The sequence below is a fragment of the Panulirus ornatus genome, chromosome 50, assembly GCF_036320965.1.
Source record: "Panulirus ornatus isolate Po-2019 chromosome 50, ASM3632096v1, whole genome shotgun sequence".
NCBI lineage: Eukaryota > Metazoa > Arthropoda > Malacostraca > Decapoda > Palinuridae > Panulirus > Panulirus ornatus.
The window spans coordinates 22,706,187-22,728,008 of record NC_092273.1 but is presented as its reverse complement, the minus strand read 5'-3'; the positions used below and the strand labels follow the sequence as shown (position 1 = coordinate 22,728,008).

Here is a 21,822-nt window from a genome sequence, read left to right as displayed (position 1 = left end):
ACTGAACAGGTATGGAAAGCTTTGTGGAAGATGAAAGCCAGCAAGGTAGTGGGTTTCGATGGTATTGCAGTGGAATTTCTTAAAAAAGGGGTGGGGCTGTGTTGGTGATTGGTTGGTAAGGATATTCAATGTATGTATGGATCATGATGAAGTGCCTGAGGACTGGTGGAATGTATGCATAGTGCCATTGTACAAAGGCAAAGGGGATAAAGGTGAGTGTTCAAACTACAGAGGCATAGGTTTGTTGAGTATTCCTGGAAAATTATATGGAAGGTTTTTGATTGGGAGGGTGAAGGCATGTACAGAGCATCAGATTGGGGAAGAACAGTGTGGTTTCAGAAGAGGTAGAGGATGTGTGGAGCCTTGAAGAATGTATGTGAGAAATACTTAGAAAAACAAATGGATCTGTATGTAACATTTATGGATCTGGAGAAGGCATATGATAAGAGTTGATAGAGATGCTCTGTGGAAGGTTTTAAGAGTTTGTGGTGTGGGAGGCAAGTTGCTAGAAACAGTGAAAGGTTTTTATCAAGGATGTAAGGCATGTGTATGAGTAGGAAGAGAGTAAAGTCATTGGTTCCCAGTGAATGTCAGTTTGTGACAGGAGTGCTTGATGTCTCCATGGTTGTTTAATTTGTTTAGGGATGGGATAGTTAGGGAGGTGAATGCAAGAATTTTAGAGAAGGGCAAGTATGCAGTCTGTTGTGGATGAGAGGGCGAGGGAAGTGAGTAAGTTATTCGTTGATGATACAGCGCTGACCAGCTGATTCAGGTGAGAAACTGCAGAAGTTGGTGACTGAGTTTGGTAAAGTGTGTGAAAGAAGAAAGCTGAGAGTAAATGTGAATAAGAGCAAGGTTATTCGGTTCAGTAGGGTTGAGGGACAAATTAATTGGGAGGTAAGTTTGAATTCAGAAAAACTGGAGAAAGTGAAGTGTTTCAGATATTCAAGAGTGGACTTAGCAGTAGATGGAACCATGGAAGTGAGTCACAGAGTGGGAGAGGGGGCGAAGGTTCTGAGAGCGTTGAAGAATGTCATGTGTAATGCACCGAAACCACATATCCCTTTCCCCATCCAGGCCCCACAGACCTTTCCATGGTTTATCCCAAAGGCTTCACATGCCCTGGTTCATTTCATTGACAGCACGTTGGCCCCAGTATACCACATCGTTCCAATTCACTCTATTCCTTGCATGCCTTTCACCCTCCTGTACGTCCAGGTCCCAGTCGCTGAAAATCTTTTTCAGTCCATCGTGCCACCTCCAATTTGGTCTCCTGCTTCTCCTTCCCTCCACCTCTGACACATATATCCTCTTTGTCAATCTTTCCTCACTCATTCTCTCTATGTGTCCAAACCATTTCAACACACCCTCTTCTGCTTTCTCAACCACACTCTTTTTATTACCACACATCTCTCTTACCATTTCATTACTCACTTGATTAAACCACCTCACACCACATGTTGTCCTCAAACATTTCATTTCCAACACATCCACCCTCCTCCGCACAGCCCTATCTATAGCCCATACCTCGCAACCATATAACATTGTTGGAACCACTATTTCCTTCAAACATACCCATTTTTGCTCTCCGATAACGTTCTCTCCTTCCACACATCCTACAACACTCCCAGAACCTTTGCTTTCTCCCCCACCCTGTGACTCACTTCCACTTCCATGGTTCTATCCGCTGCTAAGTCCACTCCCAGATACCTAAAACACTTCACTTCCTACAGTTCTTCTCCATTCAAACTTACCTCCAAATTAACTTGGCCCTCAACCATACTGAAACTAATAGGTTCAGTAGGGTTGAGGAACAAGTTCATTGTGATGTAAGTTTGAGTGGGGAAAAATTAGAAGTGAAGTGTTTTAGATATCTGGGAGTGGACTTAACTGCGAATGGAGCCATGGAAGCAGAAGTGAGTCACAGGGTGGGGGAGGGGTGGCAAAGTTTTTGGAGCGATGAAGAATGTGTGGAAGGAGAGAACATTACTTGGTGAGCGAAAATGGGTTTGTTTGAAGGAATAGTAGTTCCAACAATATTATATGGTCGCAAGGCATGGGCTATGGATAGGGTTGTACAGAGGAGGGTGGATGAGTTGGAATGAAATGTTTGAGGACAACATGTGGTGTGAGGTGGTTTGAGCGTGTAAGTAATGAAACGGTAAGAGAGATGTGTGAAAATAAAAGAGTGTGGTTGAGAGAGCAGAAGAGGGTGTGTTGAAATGGTTTGGACACATGGAAAGAATGAGTGAGAAAAGATTGACAAAGAGGATACATGTGTCAGAGGTGGAGGGAACAAGGAGAAGTGGGAGACCAAACTGGTGGTGGAAGGATGAAGAGAAAAAGATTTTGAGGGTGAGAGGCTTGCAAGGAATAGAGTGAATTGGAACGATGTGGTATACCGGGGTCAACATGCTGTCAATGGACTGAACCAGGGCATGTGAAATGTTTAGGGTAAATCATGGAAAGGCTATGGGGCCTGGATGTGGATAGGGGAGCTGTGGTTTTGGTGCATTACACATAACACCAAGAGATTGAGTGTGAACGAATGTGGCCTTATTTGTTTGTTTTCCTGGCGCTACCTCGCTGAAACAGGGAGAAGCAAAGTTGTTTCCTGTGGGACAGGGTAACGACAGGAATGGATGAAGGCAAGCAAATATTTATATATATATAGTAAATATATATATATAGTAAAAGCTTTGCGGAAGATGAAAGCCGGCAAGGCAGCAGGTTTGGATGGTATTGCAGTGGAATTTATTAAAAAGGGGGTGACTGTATTGTTGACTGGTTGGTAAGGTTATTTAATGTATGTATGACTCATGGTGAGGTGCCTGAGGATTGGCGGAATGCGTGCATAGTGCCATTGTACAAAGGCAAAGGTGATAAGAGTGAGTGCTCAAATTACCGAGGTATAAGTTTGTTGAGTATTCCTGGTAAATTATATGGGAGGGTATTGATTGAGAGGGTGAAGGCATGTACAGAGCATCAGATTGGGGAAGAGCAGTGTGGTTTCAGAAGTGGTAGAGGATGTGTGGATCAGGTGTTTGCTTTGAAGAATGTATGTGAGAAATACTTAGAAAAGCAAATGGATTTGTATGTAGCATTTATGGATCTGGAGAAGGCATATGATAGAGTTGATAGAGATGCTCTGTGGAAGGTATTAAGAATATATGGTGTGGGAGGCAAGTTGTTAGAAGCAGTGAAAAGATTTTATCGAGGATGTAAGGCATGTGTACGTGTAGGAAGAGAGGAAAGTGATTGGTTCTCAGTGAATGTAGGTTTGCGGCAGGGGTGTGTGATGTCTCCATGGTTGTTTAATTTGTTTATGGATGGGGTTGTTAGGGAGGTGAATGCAAGAGTTTTGGAAAGAGGGGCAAGGATGAAGTCTGTTGGGGATGAGAGAGCTTGGGAAGTGAGTCAGTTGTTGTTCGCTGATGATACAGCACTGGTGGCTGATTCATGTGAGAAACTGCAGAAGCTGGTGACTGAGTTTGGTAAAGTGTGTGAAAGAAGAAAGTTAAGAGTAAATGTGAATAAGAGCAAGGTTATTAGGTACAGTAGGGTTGAGGATCAAGTCAATAGGGAGGTGAGTTTGAATGGAGAAAAACTGGAGGAAGTGAAGTGTTTTAGATATCTGGGAGTGGATCTGGCAGCGGATGGAACCATGGAAGCGGAAGTGGATCATAGGGTGGGGGAGGGGGCGAAAATTCTGGGAGCCTTGAAGAATGTGTGGAAGTTGAGAACATTATCTTGGAAAGCAAAAATGGGTATGTTTGAAGGAATAGTGGTTCCAACAATGTTGTATGGTTGCGAGGCGTGGGCTATGGATAGAGTTGTGCGCAGGAGGATGGATGTGCTGGAAATGAGATGTTTGAGGACAATGTGTGGTGTGAGGTGGTTTGATCGAGTAAGTAACGTAAGGGTAAGAAAGATGTGTGGAAATAAAAAGAGCGTGGTTGAGAGAGCAGAAGAGGGTGTTTTGAAATGGTTTGGGCACATGGAGAGAATGAGTGAGGAAGGATTGACCAAGAGGATATATGTGTCGGAGGTGGAGGGAACGAGGAGAAGAGGGAGACCAAATTGGAGGTGGAAAGATGGAGTGAAAAAGATTTTGTGTGATCGGGGCCTGAACATGCAGGAGGGTGAAAGGAGAGCAAGGAATAGAGTGAATTGGAGCGATGTGGTATACCGGGGTTGACGTGCTGTCAGTGGATTGAATCAAGGCATGTGAAGCGTCTGGGGTAAACCATGGAAAGCTGTGTAGGTATGTATATTTGCGTGTGTGGACGTATGTATATACATGTGTATGGGGGTGGGTTGGGCCATTTCTTTCGTCTGTTTCCTTGCGCTACCTCGCAAACGCGCTAGGAAAAGACAACAAAGGCCCTATTCGTTCACACTCAGTCTCTAGTTGTCATGTAATAATGCACCGAAACCACAGCTCCCCCTCCACACCCAGGCCCCACAGAACCTTCCATGGCTCACCCCAAACGCTTCACATGCCCTGGCCCAACCCACCGACACCACGTCGACCCCAGTATACCACACCGCTCCAACTCACTCCACTCCCCGCACGCCCCTCACCCTCCCGCATGTCCAGGCCCCGACAACTCAAAATCCCCCTCACTCCATCCCTCCTCCTCCAATCCGGTCCCCCACCTCTCCCCGCCCCCTCCATCTCTGACACGTACATCCTCTCTGTTAATCCTCCTTACTCATCCTCACGAGTCCAAATTATTTCAACAAAGCCACTTCTGCTCTCTCAACCACTCTTTCCATTACCACACACATCCCCTACCCCTTCATTACTTAGTCAATCAAACCACATATATTTTATTTCATATATATTTGTCATTTCCCATATTAGTGAGGTAGTGTTAAGAACATGAGGATAGAGGACAAAGAGGATATATGGATCAGAAGTGGAACCTGGTCAGAGAGAAGTGTTGGACTCTGTACAAATTTATAGGTGTGCAAAAGATAGACTCCTAGATGTTAATGTGTTGGGAGGGGAAACTAATATGAATGAGAAGAGGGTGAGAAAGAAATGAGCTTGGAAAAAAGAGGTGTGTGTGTGTGTGTGAAGTACTAGAAGAGATTGGGTATAGAATAGCTAAAGTTGTAAGCAAATGAAGCAAGGGGAATGGGAGATATTTAGTGAAGCATTGATAGCATGTGCAAGAGATATGGGATATGGGCAGTTGAGAAATTGGTATTAATTGGCGGGGTGATTGTTCCCTCCACTTCTGATATATATATATATATATATATATATATATATACGTTGAGATGCACAGGTATATATATATATATTTTTATTATTATGCTTTGTCGCTGTCTCCTGCGTTTGCGAGGTAGCGCAAGGAAACAGACGAAAGAAATGGCCCAACCCACCCCCATACACATGTATATACATACATGTCCACACACACAAATATACATACCTATACATCTCAATGTACACATATATATATACACACACAGACTCATACATATATACCCATGCACACATTTCACACTGTCTGCCTTTATTCATTCCCATCGCCACCTCGCCACACACGGAATACCATCCCCATCCCCCCCTCATGTCTGCGAGGTAGCGCTAGGAAAAGACAACAAAGGCCCCATTCGTTCACACTCAGTCTCTAGCTGTCATGCAATAATGCCCGAAACCACAGCTCCCTTTCCACATCCAGGCCCCACACAACTTTCCATGGTTTACCCCAGGCGCTTCACATGCCCTGATTCAATCCACTGACAGCACGTCAACCCCGGTATACCAATCGATCCAATTCACTCTATTCCTTGCCCGCCTTTCACCCTCCTGCATGTTCAGGCCCCGATCACTCAAAATCTTTTTCACTCCATCTTTCCACCTCCAATTTGGTCTCCCACTTCTCCTCGTTCCCTCCACCTCCGACACATATATCCTCTTGGTCAATCTTTCCTCACTCATTCTCTCCATGTGCCCAAACCATTTCAAAACACCCTCTTCTGCTCTCTCAACCACGCTCTTTTTATTTCCACACATCTCTCTTACCCTTACGTTACTTACTCGATCAAACCACCTCACACCACACATTGTCCTCAAACATCTCATTTCCAGCACATCCACTCTCTTTTGCACAACTCTATCCATAGCCCAATCCTCGCAACCATACAACATTGTTGGAACCACTATTCCTTCAAACATACCCATTTTTGCTTTCCGAGATAATGTTCTCGACTTCCACACATTCTTCAAGGCTCCCAGGATTTTCGCCCCCTCCCCCACCCTATGATCCACTTCCGCTTCCATGGTTCCATCCGCTACCAGATCCACTCCCAGATATCTAAAACACTTTACTTCCTCCAGTTTTTCTCCATTCAAACACCTCCCAATTGACTTGACCCTCAACCCTACTGTACCTAATAACCTTGCTCTTATTCACATTTACTCTTAACTTTCTTCTTTCACACACTTTACCAAACTCAGTCACCAGCTTCTGCAGTTTCTCACATGAATCAGCCACCAGCACTGTATCATCAGCGAACAACAACTGACTCACTTCCCAAGCTCCCTCACCCACAACAGACTTCATACTTGCCCCTCTTTCCAAAACTCTTGCATTCACCTCCCTAACAACCCCATCCATAAACAAATTAAACAACCATGGAGACATCACACACCCCTGCCGCAAACCTACATTCACTGAGAACCAATCACTTTCCTCTCTTCCTACACGTACACATGCCTAACATCCTCGATAAAAACTTTTCACTGCTTCTAACAACTTGCCTCCCACACCATATATTCTTAATACCTTCCACAGAGCATCTCTATCAACTCTATCATATGCCTTCTCCAGATCCATAAATGCTACATACAAATCCATTTGCTTTTCTAAGTATTTCTCACATACATTCTTCAAAGCAAACATCTGATCCACACATCCTCTACCACTTCTGAAACCACACTGCTCTTCCCCAATCTGATGCTCTGTACATGCCTTCACCCTCTCAATCAATACCCTCCCATATAATTTACCAGGAATACTCAACAAACTTATACCTCTGTAATTTGAGCACTCACTCTTATCCCCTTTGCCTTTGTACAATGGCACTATGCACGCATTCCGCCAATCCTCAGGCACCTCACCATGAGTCGTACGTACATTAAATAACCTTACCAACCAGTCAACAATACAGTCACCCCCTTTTTTAATAAATTCCACTGCAATACCATCCAAACCTGCCGGCTTTCATCTTCCGCAAAGCTTTTACTACCTCTTCTCTGTTTACCAAATAATTTTCCCTAACCCTCTCACTTTGCACACCACCTCGACCAAAACACCCTATATCTGCCACTCTATCATCAAACACATTCAACAAACCTTCAAAATATATATATATATTACCCTTGAATTTTTTAACTTTCTAAAATGGGAAACAGAAGGAGTCACGTGGGGAGTGCTCATCCTCCTCGAAGGCTCAGACTGGGGTGTCTAAATGTGTGTGGATGTAACCAACATGTGAAAAAAGGAGAGATAGGTAGTATGTTTGAGAAAAGGAACCTGGATGTTTTGGCTCTGAGTGAAACGAAGCTCAAGGGTAAAGGGAAAGAGTGGTTTGGGAATGTCTTGGGAGTAAAGTCAGGGGTTAGTGAGAGGATAAGAGCAAGGGAAGGAGTAGCAGTACTCCTGAAACAGGAGTTGTGGGAGTATGTGATAGAATGTAAGAAAGTAAATTCTCGATTAATATGGGTAAAACTGAAAGTTGATGGAGAGATATGGGTGATTATTGGTGCATATGCACCTGGGCATGAGAAGAAAGATCATGAGAGGCAAGTGTTTTGGGAGCAGCTGAATGAGTGTGTTAGTGGTTTTGATGCACGAGACCGGGTTATAGTGATGGGTGATTTGAATGCAAAGGTGAGTAATGTGGCAGTTGAGGGAATAATTGGTATACATGGGGTATTCAGTGTTGTAAATGGAAATGGTGAAGAGCTTGTAGATTTATGTGCTGAAAAAGGACTGGTGATTGGGAATACCTGGTTTAAAAAGCGGGATATACATAAGTATACGTATGTAAGTAGGAGAGATGGCCAGAGAGCGTTATTGGATTACATGTTAATTGACAGGCGCGCGAAAGAGAGACTTTTGGATGTTAATGTGCTGAGAGGTGCAACTGGAGGGATGTCTGATCACATATCTTGTGGAGGCTAAGGTGAAGATTTGTATGGGTTTTCAGAAAAGGAGAGTGAATGTTGGGGTGAAGAGGGTGGTGGGAGTAAGTGAGCTTGGGAAGGAGACTTGTGTGAGGAGGTACCAGGAGAGACTGAGTACAGAATGGAAAAAGGTGAGAACAATGGAAGTAAGGTGAGTGGGGGAGGAATGGGATGTATTTAGGGAATCAGTGATGGATTGCGCAAAAGATGCTTGTGGCATGAGAAGAGTGGGAGGTGGGTTGATTAGAAAGGGTAGTGAGTGGTGGGATGAAGAAGTAAGATTATTAGTGAAAGAGAAGAGAGAGGCATTTGGACGATTTTTGCAGGGAAAAAATGCAATTGAGTGGGAGATGTATAAAAGAAAGAGACAGGAGGTCAAGAGAGAGGTGCAAGAGGTGAAAAAGAGGGCAAATGAGAGTTGGGGTGAGAGAGTATCATTAAATTTTAGGGAGAATAAAAAGATGTTCTGGAAGGAGGTAAATAAAGTGCGTAAGACAAGGGAGCAAATGGGAACTTCAGTGAAGGGCGCAAATGGGGAGGTGATAACAAGTAGTGGTGATGTGAGAAGGAGATGGAGTGAGTATTTTGAAGGTTTGTTGAATGTGTTTGATGATAGAGTGGCAGATATAGGGTGTTTTGGTCGAGGTGGTGTGCAAAGTGAGAGGGTTTGGGAAAATGATTTGGTAAGCAGAGAAGAGGTAGTAAAAGCTTTGCGGAAGATGAAAGCCGGCAAGGCAGCAGGTTTGGATGGTATTGCAATGGAATTTATTAAAAAAGGGGGTGACTGTATTATTGACTGGTTGGTAAGGTTATTTAATGTATATATGACTCATGGTGAGGTGCCTGAGGATTGGCGGAATGCGTGCATAGTGCCATTGTACAAAGGCAAAGGGGATAATAGTGAGTGCTCAAATTACAGAGGTATAAGTTTGTTGAGTATTCCTGGTAAATTATATGGGAGGGTATTGATTGAGAGGGTGAAGGCATGTACAGAGCATCAGATTGGGGAAGAGCAGTGTGGTTTCAGAAGTGGTAGAGGATGTGTGGATCAGGTGTTTGCTTTGAAGAATGTATGTGAGAAATACTTAGAAAAGCAAATGGATTTGTATGTAGCATTTATGGATCTGGAGAAGGCATATGATAGAGTTGATAGAGATGCTCTGTGGAAGGTATTAAGAATATATGGTGTGGGAGGCAAGTTGTTAGAAGCAGTGAAAAGTTTTTATCGAGGATGTTACGCATGTGTACATGTAGGAAGAGAGGAAAGTGATTGGTTCTCAGTGAATGTAGGTTTGCGGCAGGGGTGTGTGATGTCTCCATGGTTGTTTAATTTGTTTATGGATGGGGTTGTTAGGGAGGTTAATGCAAGAGTTTTGGAAAGAGGGGCAAGTATGAAGTCTGTTGTGGATGAGGGAGCTTGGGAAGTGAGTCAGTTGTTGTTCGCTGATGATACAGTGCTGGTGGCTGATTCATGTGAGAAACTGCAGAAGCTGGTGACTGAGTTTGGTAAAGTGTGTGAAATAAGAAAGTTAAGAGTAAATGTGAATAAGAGCAAGGTTATTAGGTACAGTAGGGTTGAGGGTCAAGTCAATTGGGAGGTAAGTTTGAATGGAGAAAAACTGGAGGAAGTAAAGTGTTTTAGATATCTGGGAGTGGATCTGGTAGCGGATGGAACCATGGAAGCGGAAGTGGATCATAGGGTGGGGGAGGGGGCGAAAATCCTGGGAGCCTTGAAGAATGTGTGGAAGTCGAGAACATTATCTCGGAAAGCAAAAATGGGTATGTTTGAAGGAATAGTGGTTCCAACAATGTTGTATGGTTGCGAGGATTGGGCTATGGATAGAGTTGTGCACAGGAGGGTGGATGTGCTGGAAATGAGATGTTTGAGGACAATGTGTGGTGTGAGGTGGTTTGATCGAGTAAGTAACGTAAGGGTAAGAGAGATGTGTGGAAATAAAAAGAGCGTGGTTGAGAGAGCAGAAGAGGGTGTTTTGAAATGGTTTGGGCACATGGAGAGAAGGAGTGAGGAAAGATTGACCAAGAGGATATATGTGTCGGAGGTGGAGGGAACGAGGAGAAGTGGGAGACCAAATTGGAGGTGGAAAGATGGAGTGAAAAAGATTTTGTGTGATCGGGGCCTGAACATGCAGGAGGGTGAAAGGAGGGCAAGGAATAGAGTGAATTGGAGTGATGTGGTATACCGGGGTTGACGTGCTGTCAGTGGATTGAATCAAGGCATGTGAAGCGTCTGGGGTAAGCCATGGAAAGCTGTGTAGGTATGTATATTTGCATGTGTGGACGTATGTATATACATGTGTATGGGGGGGGTTGGGCCATTTCTTTTGTCTGTTTCCTTGCGCTACCTCGCAAACGCGGGAGACAGCGACAAAGTATAAAAAAAAAAAATATATATATATATATATATATATATATATATATATATATATATATATATATATATATTTATTTTTTTTTTTTTTGCTGTCTCCCGCATTTGCGAGGTAGCGCAAGGAAACAGACGAAAGAAATGGCCCAACCCACCCCCATACACATGTATATACATACGTCCACACACGCAAATATACATACCTACACAGCTTTCCATAGTTTACCCCAGACGCTTCACATGCGTTGAGTCAATCCACTGACAGTACGTCAACCCCGGTATACCACATCGCTCGAATTCACTCTATTCCTTGCCCTCCTTTCACCCTCTTGCATGTTCAGGCCCCGATCACTCAAAATCTTTTTCACTCCATCTTTCCACCTCTAATTTGGTCTCCCACTTCTTCTCGTTCCCTCCACCTCTGACACATATCCTCTTGGTCAATCTTTCCTCACTAATTCTCTCCATGTGACCAAACCATTTCAAAACACCCTCTTCTGCTCTCTCCACCACACTCTTTTTATTACCACACATCTCTCTTACCCTATTATTACTTACTCGATCAAACCACCTCACACCACTTATTGTCCTCAAACATCTCATTTCCAACACATCCACCCTCCTGCGCACAACTCTATCCATAGCCCATGCCTCGCGACCACGCAACATTGTTGGAACCACTTGTCCCTCAAACATACCCATTTTTGCTTTTCGAGATAATGTTCTCGACTTCCAAACATTCTTCAAGGCTCCCAGAATTTTCACCCCCTCCCCACCCTATGATTCACTTCCGCTTCCATGGTTCCACCCGAGCCAAATCCACTCCCAGATATCTAAAACACTTCACTTCCTCCAGTTTTTCTCCATTCAATCTTACCTCCCAATTGACTTGACCCTCAACCCTACTGTACCTAATAACCTTGCTCTTATTCACATTTACTGTCAACTTTCTTTTTTCACACACTTTACCAAACTCAGTCACCCGATTCTGCAGTTTCTCATATGAATCAGCCACCAGTGCTGTATCATCAGCGAACAACAACTGACTCACTTCCCAAGCTCTCTCATCCACAACAGATTGCATACTTGCCCCTCTTTCCAAAACTCTTGCATTCACCTCCCTAACAACCCCATCCATAAACAAATTAAACAACCATGGAGACATCACACACCCCTGCCGCAAACCTACATTCACTGAGAACCAATCACTTTCCTCTCTTCCTACACATACACATGCATTACATCCTCGATAAAAACTTTTCACTGCTTCTAACAATTTGCCTCCCACACCATATATTTTTAATACCTTCCACAGAGCATCTCTATCATATGCCTTCTCCAGATCCATAAATGCTACATACAAATCCATTTGCTTTTCTAAGTATTTCTCACATACATTCTTCAAAGCAAACACCTGATCCACACATCCTCTACCACTTCTGAAACCACACTGCTCTGCCCCAATCTGATGCTCTATACATGCCTTCACCCTCTCAATCAATACCCTCCCATATAATTTCCCAAGAATACTCAACAAACTTATACCTCTGTAATTTGAGCACTCACCTTTGTCGCCCTTGCCTTTGTACAATGGCACTATGCAAGCATATTGCCAATCCTCAGGCACCTCACCATGAGTCATACATACATTAAATAGCCTTACCAACCAGTCAACAACACAGTCACCCCCTTTTTTAATAAATTTCACTGCAATACCATCCAAACCCACTGCCTTGCCGGCTTTCATCTTCCGCAAAGCTTTTACTACCTGTTTACCAAATTATTTTCCCAACCCTCTCACTTTGCACACCACCTCGACCAAAACACCCTATATCTGCCACTCTATCATCAAACACATTCAACAAACATTCAAAATACTTACTCCATCTCCTTCTCACATCACCACTACTTGTTATCACCTCCCCATTAGCCCCCTTCACTGAAGTTCCCATTTGTTCCCATGTCTTATGCACTTTATTTACCTCCGAAAACATCTTTTTATTCTCCCTAAAATTTAATGATACTCTCTCACCCCAACTCTCATTTGCCCTCTTTTTCACCTCTGGCACCTTTCTCTTGACCTCCTGCCTCTTTCTTTTATACATCTCCCACTCATTTGTATTATTTCCCCGCAAAATTCGTCCAAATTGCTCTCTCTTCTCTTTCACTAATAATCTTACTTTTTCATCCAACCACTCACTACCCTTTCTAATCTGGGAGTATGTGATAGAGTGTAAGAAAGTAAATTCTAGATTGATATGGGTAAAACTGAAAGTTGATGGAGAGAGATGGGTGATTATTGGTACTTATGCACCTGGGCATGAGAAGAAAGATCATGAGAGGCAAGTGTTTTGGGAGCAGCTGAATGAGTGTGTTAAAGGTTTTGATGCACAAGACCGCTTTATAGTGATGGATGATTTGAATGCAAAGGTGAGTAATGTGACAGTTGAGGGAATAATTGGTATACATGGAGTGTTCAGTGTTGTAAATGGAAATGGTGAAGAGCTTGTAGATTTATGTGCTGAAAAAGGACTGGTGATTGGGAATGCTTGGTTTAAAAAGAGAGATATACATAAGTGTACGTATGTAAGTAGGAGGGATGGCCAGAGAGTGTTATTGGTTTACGTGTTAACTGACAGGCGCGTGAAAGAGAGACTTTCGGATGTTAATGTGCTGAGAGGTGCAACTGGAGGGATGTCTGATCATTATCTTGTGGAGGCGAAGGTGAAGATTTGTAGGGGTTTTCAGAAAAGAAGAGAGAATGTTGGGGTGAAGACAGTGGCGAGAGTAAGTGAGCCTGGGAAGGAGACTTGAGTGAGGAAGTACCAGGAGAGACTGAGTACAGAATGGAAAAAGGTGAGAACAAAGGAGGTAAGGGGAGTGGAGGAAGAATGGGATGTATTTAGGGAAGCAGTGATGGCTTGTGCAAAAGATGCTTGTGGCATGAGAAGCGTGGGAGGTGGGTTGATTAGAAAGGGTAGTGAGTGGTGGGATGGAGAAGTAAGATTACTAGTGAAAGAGAAGAGAGAGGCATTTGGACGATTTTTGCAGGGAAAAAATGCAATTGAGTGGGAGATGTATAAAAGAAAGAGGCAGGAGGTCAAGAGAAAGGTGCAAGAGGTGAAAAAGAGGGCAAATGAGAGTTGGGGTGAGAGAGTATCATTAAATTTTAGGGAGAATAAAAAGATGTTCTGGAAGGAGGTAAATAAAGTGCGTAAGACAAGGGAGCAAATGGGAACTTCAGTGAAGGGCGCAAATGGGGAGGTGATAACAAGTAGTGGTGATGTGAGAAGGAGATGGAGTGAGTATTTTGAAGGTTTGTTGAATGTGTTTGATGACAGAGTGGCAGACATAGGGTGTTTTAGTCGAGGTGGTGTGCAAAGTGAAAGGGTTAGGGAAAATGATTTGGTAAGCAGGGAAGAGGTAGTAAAAGCTTTGCGGAAGATGAAAGCCGGCAAGGCAGTGGGTTTGGATGGTATTGCAGTGGAATTTATTAAAAAAGGGGGTGACTTTATTGTTGATTGGTTGGTAAGGTTATTTAATGTATGTATGATTCATTTCTCCCCTATCCCTGGGGATAGGGGAGAAAGAATACTTCCCACGTATTCCCTGCGTGTCGTAGAAGGCGACTAAATGGGAAGGGAGCGGGTGGCTGGAAATCCTCCCCTCTCGTTTTTTTTTTTTTTTTTTTTTTTTTTTTTTTTTTTTTTTCCCAAAAGAGGGAACAGAGAAGGGGGCCAGGTGAGGATTTTCCGTCTAAGGCCCAGTCCTCTGTTCTTAACGCTACCTCGCAAACGCGGGAAACGGCGAATCGTATGAAAAAAATGATTCATGGTGAGGTGCATGAGGATTGGCAGAATGCTTGCATAGTGCCATTGTACAAAGGCAAAGGGGATAAAAGTGAGTGCTCAAGTTACAGAGGTATAAGTTTGTTGAGTATTCCTGGTGAATTATATGGGAGGGTATTGACTGAGAGGGTGAAGACATGTACAGAGCATCAGATTGGGGAAGAGCAGTGTGGTTTCAGAAGTGGTAGAGGATGTGTGGATCAGGTGTTTGCTTTGAAGAATGTAAGTGAGAAATATTTAGAAAAGCAAATGGATTTGTATGTAGCATTTATGGATCTGGAGAAGGCATATGATAAGAGTTGATAGAGATGCTCTGTGGAAGGTATTAAGAATATATGGTGTGGGAGGCAAGTTGTTAGAAGCAGTGAAAAGTTTTTATTGAGAATGTAAGGCATGTGTACGTGTAGGAAGAAAGGAAAGTGATTGGTTCTCAGTGAATGTTGGTTTGCGGCAGAGGTGCCTGATGTTTCCATAGTTGTTTCATTTGTTTATGGATGGGGTTGTTAGGGAGGTGAATGGAAGAGTTTTGGAAAGAGGGGCACGTATGCAGTCTGTTGTGGATGAGAGAGCTTGGGAAGTGTCAGTTGTTGTTTGCTGATGATACAGCGCTGGTGACTGATTCGGGTGAGAAACTGCAGAAGCTGGTGACTGAGTTTGGTAAAGTGTGTGAAAGAAGAAAGCTGAGAGTAAATGTGAATAAGAGCAAGGTACAGTAGGGTTGAAGGACAAGTCTATTGGGAGGTAAGTTTGAATGGAGAAGAACTGGAGGAAGTGAAGTGTTTTAGATATCTGGGAGTGGATTTGGCAGTGGAAGTGAATCATAGGGTGGGGGAGGGGGTGTTGAAGAATGTGTGGAAGTTGAGAATGCTATCTTGGAAAGCAAAAATGTGTAAGTTTGAAGGAATAGTGGTTCCAACGATGATATATGGTTGTGAGGCGTGGGCTGTAGATAGAGTTGTGCGGAGGAATGTGGATGTGCTGGAAATGAGATGTTTGAGGACAATATGTGGTGTGAGGTGGTATGATTGAGTTAGTAATGAAAGGGGTAAGAGAGATGTGTGGTAATAAAAAGAGCGTGGTTGAGAGAGCAGAAGAGGGTGTTTTGAAATGGTTTGGTCACATGGAGTGAATGAGTGAGGAAAGATTGACAAAGAGGATATATGTGTCAGAGGTGGAGGGAATGAAGAGAAATGGGAGACCAAATTAGAGGTGGAAAGATGGGAGTGAAAAAGACTTTGAGTGATTGGGGCCTGAACATGCAGGAGGGTGAAAGACGTGCAAGAAATAGAGTGAATTGGAACGATGTTGTATACGGGGTTGACGTGCTATCAGTGGATTGAACCCAGGCATGTGAAGCGTTTGGAGTAAACCATGGAAAGTTCTGTGGGGCCTGGATGTGGAAAGGGAGCTGTGGTTTCAGTGCATTATACATGACAGCTAGAGACTGAGTGTGAGTGAATGTGGCCTTTGTTGTCTTTTCCTAGCGCTACTTCGTGCACATGCAGGGGGAGGGGGTTGTCATTTCATGTGTGGCAGGGCGGCGATGGGAATGAATAAGGGCAGACAGTATGAATTATGTACATGTGTATATATGTATGTCTGTGTATGTATATATATGTATACGTTGAAATGTATAGATATGTATATATGTGTGTGTGGACGTGTATGTACATACATGTGTATGTGGGTGGGTTGCGCCGCCATTCTTTTGTCTGTTTCCTTGAGGTACCTCACTAACGCGGGAGACAGCGACAAAGTATAATAAAAAAAAAGAATATATGTACACATTCATACCTGCTTGCCTTCATCCATTCCTTGCGCTATCCTGCCCCACAGGAAACAGCATCACTACCCCCCTGCTTCAGCAAGGTAGCGCCAGGAAAACAGACAAAAAAGGCCACATTCGTTCACATTCAGTCTCTCTCTGTCATGTGTAATGCACCAAAACCACAGCTCCCTATCCACATCTAGGCCCCACAAACCTTTCCATTGTTTACCTCAGATGCTTCACATGCACGTCAACCCCGGTATACCACATGGTTCCAATTCTTTCTATTCCTCGCAGTTCTCTCACCATCCTGTATGTTCAGGCCCCGATCGCTCAAAATCTTTTTCACTCGATCCTTCTACCTCCAACTTGGTCTCCCACTTCTTGTTCCCTCCACCTTTGAGGTCTCCCACTTCTTGTTCCCTCCACCTCTGACATATATATCTTTGCCCAAACCACTTCAACCCACCCTTCTGCTCTCATTCACACTCTTTCTATTTCCATGTATCTCTCTCACCCTTTCATTACTTACTCGATCAAACCACCTCACACCACATATTGTCGTCAAACATTTCAGCCACTACAGCTGTATCATCAGCAAAAACAACTGACTCACTTCCCAGGGCCTTTCATTCCCAACAGACTGCATACTCACTCCTCTCTCCAAAACTCTTACATTTACCTCCCTAATCATACACTAACCGACATTCACTGGGAACCAATTTCTTTCCTCTCTTCCTATGTTATATTCTTATATACCTTATATCCTTAGTAAAAACTTTCCACAAAGCATCTCTATCAACCGTATCATATGCCTCTCCAGACCCATAAGTGCTACTTACAAATCCATCTTTTTTCTAAGAATTTCTCACATACATTCTTCAAAGCAAACACCTGATCCACACATCCTTTACCACTTCTGAAACTGCATAACTAAAACTAATATTTCTGGGACAGAAGTCAAGAATCCAGGTTGTGGAAATGAGCTATTTTAGAGGAGCATGTGGTATGACAAGATGGAACGAAGAAAGAAATGGGGTGTATAAGATGTGCTATGGCAGGGAATGAATTGTGGAGTGGTAAAGTGGGTAAAATATAATGTTTTAAGTTGGTCTGGGCATGTGGAGAGAATTTAAAACGGAGTTTAAAAAGAGAGTGTATAATAGTACAATGAAAGGGGTTTGTATCAGAAGAAGACCCCATGTGACATGGAGAAATACAGTGAAAAGTATAGAATGGGGACAAATGGTGGAAGAATGCATGGAATGGTGTATGTAAGAGAGGCATTTAAGACAGTGATAAATGGAGGAACAAGCATCAGAGATAAAGACAAAAATGTTTTTGAAGGAGGTACACATGACAAAATCAAGAGTACAACTGGAACATTGGTTAAGGAGTCAAATGGGATGAAGAGCAGATGGAACGAGTATTTTGAAGGATTTTTGAATGGGTTTGATGACATGGTGGCATATGTAGGGCATTTTAGTTGGGGAGTTATGCAAAGAGAGAGTCATGGCAAATGGTTTGGTGAAAACAGAAAATGAAATGAGGCAAGACGCTTGGAGTGGATGGTACTGCAACTGAATTTCTCAAGAAAGGGGGTAATTGAGTTGCTAATTGGTTAGTTAGGATTTCCACTGTATGGTGAGATGGCTGTATATTGGGAGAATGCATGCACAGTGTCAGTGCATAAAGCCATGGGGAACAAAGGTGAGCATTCAGATTACAGTGGTGTAAGTTTGTTAAGTGTATGTGGTAAGTTGTATGGGAGAGAGGTGACTTGAGAGGGTGGTGGCATGCACAGAGCATCAGGCTAAGGAGAATAATGTGCTTTCAGAAGTGGTATACAGGATGTGTGGGTCAGGTCTTTGTTTTGAAGAATATGTGTGAGAAATATTTGGAGAAATATAAGGATTTGAATGTGAAGAAAGAATATGATATGGTTAATAGAGATGTTTTGTGGAAGATGTTATGAATAGATAGTGTAGGAAGTCTATTAGATGCAGTAAGGAGTTTTTGATAAGAAAGTATGGCATGAGGGCAGTGTAGGTAGTGAGGAGGTTAAGTGGTTCAAGGTAGTGGTGGGTCTGCATTAAGGGTGTGTGAAGTCTTCATGGCTGTTTGATTTGTTTGTGAATAGGGTGGTGAAGGAGGTAATTACAAGGGTCCTGGAGAAAGGTGCAGGTATGCTGTTTGTATGGGATGAGGGAGCACTGGTGGCTGATTTGAGTGAAAAACTGCAGACATTGATGTCTTGAGTTTGGAAGTGTGAATAAAAGCAAGGTTATTAGGTTTAATATTGCAGAGACACAAAGGTTCTAAGAGCACAGACACGTGAAAAGGAAGGTCACTATCTGGGAGGGCAAAAATGAGTATGCCTGAGAGTATAATATTCCCAGTGATGTTGTATGGAAAAGAAGCATGGGCTCTAGATAAAATGTATGGAGCAGGAAGCATTTGTTGGAAATGAAATGTTTGAGGTCGACATGTGGTATGAGGAGGATTGATAAAGAAAGCAGTGACAAGAGAGAGGCAGGGTAAAAAAAAAAAGTAAGAAAGACAAGGTAATACGAAGAGTACAGTTGAGAGAGCTTAAGATGGTGTGCTGAAATGGTCTAGACATATGGTGAGAACGAGAGAGGAAACGTTGAAAAAGATAGTGTGTCAAACCTGCATGAGTTGGATTGAAAAAAGTTTGAGTGCTTGGGGCCTGAAAGGCATGCATGGGATAAAGTGTATCGGAGCAATGTGGTATACAAGGGGCACTATGTTGTCAACGGAATGAATCAAGGCAAATGAAGTATCAGTGGGAAAACACTGAAAGGACTGTGCGGCTTGGTTGTGTACAGGGGGTGTGGTTTTGGTGCATTATACATGACAACTAGTGAATGGATGTGAACAAATGAGGCCTTTCTTTGTCTGTTCCTGGTGCTACTTTGCGAACACAAGAAATATAAAGCAAGTATGCGAGAGAAATATATATACTTCCTACACTAGGAGTCCCTTCTGTCTTTATGAGGCTTCTGTAGCACTCAGGGAACTGACCATATCCACAGGTCAAGACCATAGGTCATAAAGTGTCATGATGTGTTTGTTTCTATATGCAGAGAGTGCACAGCAATTGAGAGGTAAATGCTTGGTGTCTTCTTTATAGTAGTTGCACTGTGGGCATGATGTGTCTTGGGATATGCGGAAATGATGCTCGAAGAAGGGGAGTGATGGGTAATGTCCAGAGTTGACTGCTGTAGATCTTGTGATTCACTGTAGTGAGAGAAGAATGCCAATATTCAGTATGACTTTCAGTGATTAGTTCAGGGTTGCATTAAACCAACCATAATCCCCCTTAAGCAAATTAAAAGTAGTAATACACATCAACAAAGCATCTGAACCCCCACCCCCTGGCACATCCTTACACAAAAAGAATTTTACAATACCTTCCACAACAATGACAAAAAGTGGTTAGCCAGTTTTATAGTTGGCCTCATGCCAGTCACTTACAATGGCTGTCTATCTATCTATATCTCTGATTCACACATCCAGGAACTACCATCAAGGGGTGGCAACAGCAACAGGTCTCCACTTATCCTTGCATGCCTCCCTCGCATACACCATTCCACTCATTCTTCCACTAATTGTCCCTCTCCAGTATTCTTCAACTCTATTTCCCCAAGTCACAGGTGGTCTTCCTCTGACACCAACACCTTTAATTGTGCAACCATACACTCTCGTAAACTCCCCATCTGACATTCTTTCCACATGCCCAAACCATCTCAGAGTATTATGTTTCTGCTACTTCACAATTCATTCCCTTTGCATTCTCTGCCATACCAAATCTCTCATAACACCCCCATTACTTTATTCATTACATCTAGTCATACCACATGCTCCTCTCAAACAGCTCATTTTCACAGCCTGGATTCATGACCTCTGACTTGACCCATGTCCGTGTTTTGGCTATAGGTTAGGGTTGGGAGGACTATACTGTCCCTTAATCCTTTCTTGACTTCCTTAATTACACCTCTTTCTTTTCATACTTGATTGTCTTTCCCACATTAGTGAGGTAGCACCAGGAACAGACACAGAAAGGCCACATCCAGTCACATCCATTCTCTAGCTGTTATGTGTAATGCACTAAAACCACAGCTCCTTATTCACATTCAGGCCCCACATGGTTCACCCCAAACACTTCACACACCTTAGTTCAGTTAAATGACAGTATATCGGCCCGAGTATACCATATCATTCCAATTCACTCCATCCCATGCACGCCTGCATGTTCAGGCCCCAATCGCTCAAAACATTTTTCACTCCATCCTTCCATCTCCAATTAGGTCTCCCGGTTCTCCTTCTTCCCTCCACTTCTGACATATGTCCTCTTTGTCAACCTTTCCTTACTTATTCTCTCCATATCTGACATATGTCCTCTCTGTCAACCTTACCTCACTCATTCTCTCCATATGTCCAAACCATTTCATTCTGCTCTCTCAACCACACTTTTTTTATCACCACACAATGGAAGTAAGGGGAGTGGGGGAGGAATGGGATGTATTTAGGGAATCAATGATGGATTGCGCAAAAGATGCTTGTGGCATGAGAAGAGTGGGAGGTGGGTTGATTAGAAAGGGTAGTGAGTGGTGGGATGAAGAAGTAAGAGTATTAGTGAAAGAGAAGAGAGAGGCATTTGGACGATTTTTGCAGGGAAAAAATGCAATTGAGTGGGAGATGTATAAAAGAAAGAGACAGGAGGTCAAGAGAAAGGTGCAAGAGGTGAAAAAAAGGGCAAATGAGAGTTGGGGTGAGAGAGTATCATTAAATTTTAGGGAGAATAAAAAGATGTTCTGGAAGGAGGTAAATAAAGTGCGTAAGACAAGGGAGCAAATGGGAACTTCAGTGAAGGGCGCAAATGGGGAGGTGATAACAAGTAGTGGTGATGTGAGAAGGAGATGGAGTGAGTATTTTGAAAGTTTGTTGAATGTGTTTGAAGATAGAGTGGCAGATATAGGGTGTTTTGGTCGAGGTGGTGTGCAAAGTGAGAGGGTTAGGGAAAATGATTTGGTAAACAGAGAAGAGGTAGTGAAAGCTTTGCGGAAGATGAAAGCCGGCAAGGCAGCAGGTTTGGATGGTATTGCAGTGGAATTTATTAAAAAAGGGGGTGACTGTATTGTTGACTGGTTGGTAAGGTTATTTAATGTATGTATGACTCATGGTTAGGTGCCTGAGGATTGGCGGAATGCGTGCATAGTGCCATTGTACAAAGGCAAAGGGGATAAGAGTGAGTGCTCAAATTACAGAGGTATAAGTTTGTTGAGTATTCCTGGTAAATTATATGGGAGGGTATTGATTGAGAGGGTGAAGGCATGTACAGAGCATCAGATTGGGGAAGAGCAGTGTGGTTTCAGAAGTGGTAGAGGATGTGTGGATCAGGTGTTTGCTTTGAAGAATGTATGTGAGAAATACTTAGAAAAGCAAATGGATTTGTATGTAGCATTTATGGATCTGGAGAAGGCATATGATAGAGTTGATAGAGATGCTCTGTGGAAGGTATTAAGAAAATATGGTGTGGGAGGAAAGTTGTTAGAAGCAGTGAAAAGTTTTTATCGAGGATGTAAGGCAT

The 21,822-nt window shown here is 43.1% G+C and overlaps 1 long non-coding RNA gene across 3 annotated transcripts in view; it reads right to left on the bottom strand.

Annotated features, from left to right (window-relative positions):
* Positions 1 to 12,348: 12,348 nt before the first annotated feature.
* Positions 12,349 to 21,822, bottom strand: part of LOC139764661 (uncharacterized) — a 114,760-nt gene continuing 105,286 nt past the window's right edge. For all 3 annotated transcript variants that reach the window (XR_011716441.1, XR_011716442.1, XR_011716440.1), the window contains one exon: positions 12,349 to 19,469. This is a non-coding gene — a long non-coding RNA (uncharacterized lncRNA). The remainder of the gene's footprint in view (positions 19,470 to 21,822) is intronic.